This window comes from Physeter macrocephalus, chromosome 18 (assembly GCF_002837175.3).
Source record: "Physeter macrocephalus isolate SW-GA chromosome 18, ASM283717v5, whole genome shotgun sequence".
Classification (NCBI taxonomy): Eukaryota; Metazoa; Chordata; class Mammalia; order Artiodactyla; family Physeteridae; genus Physeter; species Physeter macrocephalus.
In genome coordinates, this window is record NC_041231.1 from 1,851,823 (window position 1) to 1,858,647 (window position 6,825).

The following is a 6,825-nucleotide window of genomic DNA, read 5'->3' on the forward strand; positions in this document are numbered from 1 at the left end:
ATGTATATGTATAACTGATTCACTTTGTTATAAAGCAGAAACTAACACACCATTGTAAAGCAATTATACTCCAATAGAGATGTTTAAAAAAAAAAAAAAAGATGCTTACGGCAAAAGTACCGAGAACAACCTACGTGAACCCTCACCCTAATCGCTGGCTGGAATCCAGTCCCCCTGAATGGAACAGGACAACGCTGAGACCTCCCAACCTGCACCCAGAACTCGAAATTTCACAAAGGTGTCATAAATAAAAAGAAACTGAAGGCAAGGGTTAATGGGACAGGCTGCACCAGCTTAAATGGAAGAGTCTTGCCTTGATCAGGAAAATTACTTGATCAATCCACTTTTACACTTTCCGCTTTCAGTCATTACTAGAATGTTCACTTACAAATGCAAATTGCAAGGCAATCTATACTCATTAGGGCTTTCTTTTTCCGAGAGTTTTTATCAAGCCATCAGGAGGCTATTGGCTCATAAAGGTGACAGGAAAAAGCAAGACCCAGAGAAGGCAATCAAGCCTGCCTAATTAAATCGTCTGCAGGGTGCCCGAGGAAATAACTAATAACTAAAATAATATTTTAGAGTGCCTCCTCTAAAATATTACAGATTTAGTGGATGAACAGTCTCTGCCAAAGGTAAACATCCAATTCAAACAAAAGCAGAGTAGCTCAATCTTCCTTACTACCTTAGACAAGTCTGGAGAACTGAACCTGGTTATTTGGAAAGTGCTAGGAAAAGAACAAAGGAGGAATAAAATCCTTCTCACGGTTGCCTTGTCAGGTGCGCATAGAGACAGATGCCTGCAGGTGATGCCGAGAGGTAATATGGGCGCCGAGGCTGTGCCGAAAGCCAGACGCTTCCGCCACGTTACACTCAACTCACACGAGCTGCCGGGATCCGAAATGGTGGCGATTCTGACGGGAGGGTGCTGGGAGGGCTTCCCGCCTGGCATTCTAGCCCACGGATCCTGGGGCCGCCTCACCACAGCCCTGCAGCAATTCCAAGTCAAAGGGGACTTAACTTTTTTGCCAGAAAGGTAAACCCATTTCCTGGGTTTACTTACTGTCCACAGAGCTATTCCACATCCCACAGCTGGACCTGGAGCAAGACGCCTCCTGACCCGACACAGTGGAGGGGCCGGGATCACCATCACAAGGGAGAACTGAGCCTTGGAAATACCTGCCATTTCTCCAAGGTCAAAGGGCACCAGAGTCCCGGTCCAGCTCGCCGTCAGCATCCCCCTGGATGCCACTGCCTCCTGCAGTGAGCTCTGGGCCCGGAGGTCTCTGTCCCTTTCTTGGCCCCTTGGTGCCCGTAGGAGTTTGCTCGGGCTGCCGACACAAAGCACGGCAGATGGGGTGACAACAGACATTTACTGCCTCTCAGCTTTGGGGCTGCAAGTCCAAGATCCAGGTGTCGGGAGGTGGGTTCCGTGTGGGATCTGCCAGAGAAGGATCCGCTGCAGGCCTCTGTCCTTGGCCGTGGATGGCCGTCTTCATGTTCACGCGGCCTTCTCCCCGTGTGCATGTCTATCTTCAAGTCACACTGGATTTAGGGCTCACCCTAGTGACCTCATTTTACCTTACTCACCTCTTTAAAGGCCCAGCTCAAATACAGCAATGTGGTACTTTAGTCGCAGTATTCTGGGATGCTGGGGGTTGGGACGCCAACGCTTGAATGTGGGGGAAACAGCTCAGCCCATGACAGCACCATCGCTGGAGTGGCTAGGCCAAGAGGACCATCGTTTTTGTGTCACAAGGAAATCACGGCACAGAGAGAACCCCAAAGCCTTACAACACCAGATAGATCCCCACCAGCTCCAGGGTGGGGGGGGGAATGGGAAGGGTGGGTGTCCAGACAATTCACAGGAAAAGCTTTCCCCAAGTGGCCATCAAGGCTGCATCTGAGATCTGTCTGCAGGTGGCTGGGCCTCAGGTGCAACTAAGAGGCAGGCGCCTCTTGGCACTGGCGTGGTCCCTGGGCCCCAGCACAGCGCTGGGGGGTCAGGGCTGAGATTCGACTTGGGAACCCTGCAGGGGTGTGGGGAGGGGGCACGCTGCATCTGCTGCAGCCCCCGACTCTCTACCTTCAACTATTCACAAATGATCTCATGCCCCAACGTTACTCACTCCTTGGTCTTCTTTGAATCACCTCCCTTTTCTAAACTCTAATTTTATTTAAAAAGAAAAACCAGAATCAAGCCAGTAAACATGACTTAACTGCTGGAGCCAAAGGGCAGACCAGGATGGGACCGGAGCAGATTTCAAGGAGAGAACAGTATAGAATTCTGGGACCAATAAAGTTATAGGAAGCTACATGCAGGTGTGAAGGCTCTGATGAAACGGCCATAAACTGTCTTCAGAGCCAAGCTGGAAGTAATTTAAAAGTCTTAGGGGAGCCAAAGAAATGCAAAATAGCACCAAGCAATTGAGGGAGTTAGCTACAAATTTCCTTACAAGCTAGGATGGCAGATTCAAAGCATTAAGAATCATCCAGGCTTCTGTACTTGAGCAGGGGCCTGGGCTGCTGGGCTGCAGGACCGAGGCCTTGTACGTCAGGGAGGACTGGACAAAGCCACACAGGTCCTGGTCCCAGCCGGACGCCCTGGGAGATAGCCAACCCCAGGCCAGAGACTAAAGGACCACATTTCCAAGCTGGTCTGAATCCTTCGTGGGTGGATGCTCTGTAACCCCAAGAAGCCTTAAACCTAAGGGTGACGTCAAAAAAGACACCAAAAGCACCTCCCTAGTATTACACATTAACTCCAGAAATAAGGTTTCACTTTTACACCCTGTACCTGTTTATACTTGTTATCCCAGCCAAAATAGGCAACAGAAAGGCAGATTCAGACAGAAGACTTTACCCCCAATATAATTTTAAGAAAGTTGAAAAATCTCTAGAATGTTTCAGAGGATGTAAGAGTCCCTGATTTTCAGTATAATTAGGTTATGCTTTACTAGTGAAAGTAATAAAATAATTACTTTCGTTCCTGAGGCAGAATTTTTTGTTAGAATTCATGGGCATTTGAGTTTGTGAGATCCCACTGCTATCAAAGGCCCACTCTTCTTAAGGGATTATAAAATCAACTAGGGCTTCCCTGGTGGCGCAGTGGTTGAGAGTCCGCCTGCCGATGCAGGGGACGCGGGTTCGTGCCCCGGTCCGGGAAGATCCCACGTGCCGCGGAGCGGCTGGGCCCGTGAGCCATGGCCGCTGAGCCTGCGCGTCCGGAGCCTGTGCCCCGCAACGGGAGAGGCCACAACAGCGAGAGGCCCGCGTACCGCAAAAAAAAAAGGAAGATCAGTGAGTTTCCAAGAAGTCTCAAAGGCTCCCTGGCATGACAAACCAGGACTCTCGCATCGACCACTCAGAAGGATCCAGCTTCTTGTTCTCACGACTATTTCCTGAGCACCGCCTGCATGCCCACCTCTCTGCCTAGGTGCTTGGGATACATCACTGACCAAAACCAACTAAAATCCCTGCCCCGGAGAGCTTCCTTTCCACTGGGAATGTTAACAGAATTAAACGGAGAACAGATTTTTAGTTATGTCGACTGAAAAAAATGCACAACCTAAAAGCTGAGAATTACGTTTTATTGGGCTGATTTTCTGAGGACTTCAAGCCCAGCAGACAGCCTCTCAGCTCAGAGGGCCGGCTCTGACAAGTCAGAATATTTAGGGGTTTTTGCAACAAAGACCAGGTAGTCGGAACATCAAAAGACTACCGTTAATTAAGGAAAACCAGACATCTCAAGTTAGTGAATTTAGCACTTTTCTAGGTACTGGAAGATGCAAGAGCCTGGGCTCACGGAAATCATATCTTTGATATAAACTTAGCTCTCTAGGGCCAGGATCCTGTTCTTTCCCATCCTGAGTTCCCTTAGGGCTCCACACCAGGGGCAGCTCTCCTGGCTTGCTGGCTGCAACATCCCTTGTTTACTGATAGGGAAGCAACATTTTTCATTCACAATTACCACCTGAGTCAGGGTTCTCCAGGACTGCACGATGGGACCGGCAGAGTCACTGCATCCATCTGAGCAAAGGGCTGGGCCAGCCCAGGCTGGGAAGGGGACGGTTCAGGTTCCAAGACTCCAAAGTTGAGGGCTGGGCTGCAGGCCCATGACCCACCCTCCGTCGGGCCACTGGAGCCAGGTCTGGGGTGTGCAGTGTTCACAGACCATCTTGTGCCCTCTGTCTCTCCATCTGGGCAAATCCCACCTGCTCAATTGGACAATAAATCCCGAGGCCAGAGACCCTGTCCGTCTTAGACTTCGTCTCCATCCTCTAAAGGGCACTCCGGTGGGCATTCTATAAATAACTGTTGATTAACTGGCAGGAAATTTCTGAGCCATGTCTCCACACCTGTGCAGCCCAAGGAAAGGGCATTTAAAGCAACAAGACTTAATCACCACCCGGCCACGAGAGGTGGGTGTAGGCACCCCCACTGTGAACTCCAAAGTCAGAGCAAGTTCAAACACAGGGACAAAGATGGGACAGCGTCCAGCGAGTCCCAGCTGACCAAGCACCAATCTGGCCACTGCCCCACGTCAGCTTCACACCCAGCCTTCCAGGATGGAGATGTGAGTTTGCATTGTGGCCTTTCTATGTTATGAATTCTGGGGGTGACCTGAGCAGAGTGGATGCTAGGGCCGCCTGCATGGCATCCGGAACCCCGTTGGGGTCACACCTCGTGCAGGGAGCCTGCAGACACTGGCTGAGGAGTCACGTGTCACGTTAGGAGAAGTCTCTAAGAAAGAGCACGGGAAACAAATGCCCTCTTCCTTAGGACCTTGTCTGGAACATTCCACCCTCTCACTACCAGTCTTTGACCTTGGATAGAAAGGGACCCTGGCCGGCCCTGGACCCCATTCCATGCCCATTCCGGTCCTGACCACAGCTTACTCTGAGCCAGAGTCAGAAAGCCAGGACCAGACTCTTGGTCCAGAAGACCTTCTTGACTGAAAAAAAAAAAAAAAAAAAAAAAAGCACAACCTAAAAGTTGAGAATTATGTTTTATTCGGTGGACTTGTTGGGGACTTAAGTCTGGAAAACAGCCTCTCAGAGAGCTCTGAGGGACCTCTTTGAGGAGGTAGGGAGGAGCTAGGATATACAGGAGTTTTTGCAACAAAACCAGGTAGTTGAAACATCAAAAGATCACTGTTGATCAAAGAGAAACCAGACATCTCAAGTTAATGAATTCAGCACTTTGTATGGAAAGACGCATGAGTCTGGGCTCACTGAAATCATTCCTCTGACGTGCACCCCAGCTCTCTGGGGCCAGCATCCTGCTTTTCTCCATCCTGAGTCCCCTCAGGTGCACAGTTGAGAGTGGCGACATTTTTCGTCCACCAAGTCCTTGTGTGAAACCTGAAACTGCCATGAGTAGTTCTGGAGCCCTCAGTGGTGGCTGCGGCTTCCACCTCCGAGCATCCCGCGGTAGGCGTATCCTGCCGGGCTCAGGGCTGTCCGTGACGCCCCACCAGCACTGGCGCTTACGCACCATTTCCCCGAATTCCACCCTGCTGTTCTGCCCCGGCCACCTGCCCACCCCACCACGACAGACGCGCAGCCCGTGCCCCTCTGTGTGTCACCCTCGGGGACCAGCCTTGGTATGGCCACTTGCTGTGTGACTCAGAGAAAGTCCCTAGACCTCTCTGAACCTTTGCCCCTTCACCTGTCACATGAAGCTGTAGTTCTCATTTTCCCAAGTAATTTATGGTTACATCAGACAATCTCTGCGCACTCACTTTGTAAACTACATCTACGACACAAGTTCTGTTTCTGGTTCAAACACAAAGGCCACCACGGAAGTCAGACTCAAATAAATGTCGAAGAGTTGATGAAAACAAGCTGCCTCGGGAGGGAGAGGAGGACAGTGTGACCACCAGCGACGGTCCCTAGAGCTAACCCCGCAAGTATGCCTCTAAAGCAGGTCGGGTCACCTGCAACCATGGAAGGACATCACGCCTGGCCGGGCGGAATTCCAATCCCCTGAGGCTGGAAGAGACAGCCCACGACCCCCTCCAGGATGAGCAGACCTCGGGGGAAGGGCTGCATGCGTCGGTGTTACTGGGGACAGCGTCACAGGCACCAAGGATGTGGGAAAACAGCAAAAGGCCAGGCAGGAAAGAGAATGGCGTTTGACTTCAAAATAGATTATTCATCCATTCATCTGTCGATGGACACTTGGGTTGCTTCCGTGTCCTGGCTATTGTAAATAGAGCTGCAGTGAACATTGTGGTACGTGACTCTTTTTGAATCATGGTTTTCTCTGGGTATATGCCCAGTAGTGGGATTGCTGGGTCGTATGGTAGTTCTATTTGTAGTTTTTTAAGGAACCTCCATACTGTTCTCCATAGTGGCTGTATCAATTTACATTCCCACCAGCAGTGCAAGAGGGTTCCCTTTTCTCCACACCCTCTCCAGCATTTATTATTTCTAGAGTTTTTGATGATGGCCAATCTGACCGGTGTGAGATGATATCTCATTGTCGTTTTGATTTGCATTTCTCTAATGATTAATGATGTTGAGCATTCTTTCATGTGTTTGTTGGCGATCTGTATATCTTCTTTGGAGAAATGTCTATTTAGTTCTTCTGCCCATTTTTGGATTGGGTTGTTTGTTTTTTTGTTATTGAGCTGCAAGAGTTGCTTATAAATTTTGGATATTAATCCTTTGTCAGTTGCTTCATTTGCAAATATTTTCTCCCATTCTGAGGGTTGTCTTTTGGTCTTGTTTATGGTATCCTTTGCTGTGCAAAAGCTTTTAAGTTTCATTAGGTCCCATTTGTTTATTTTTGTTTTTATTTCCATTTCTCCAGGAGATGGGT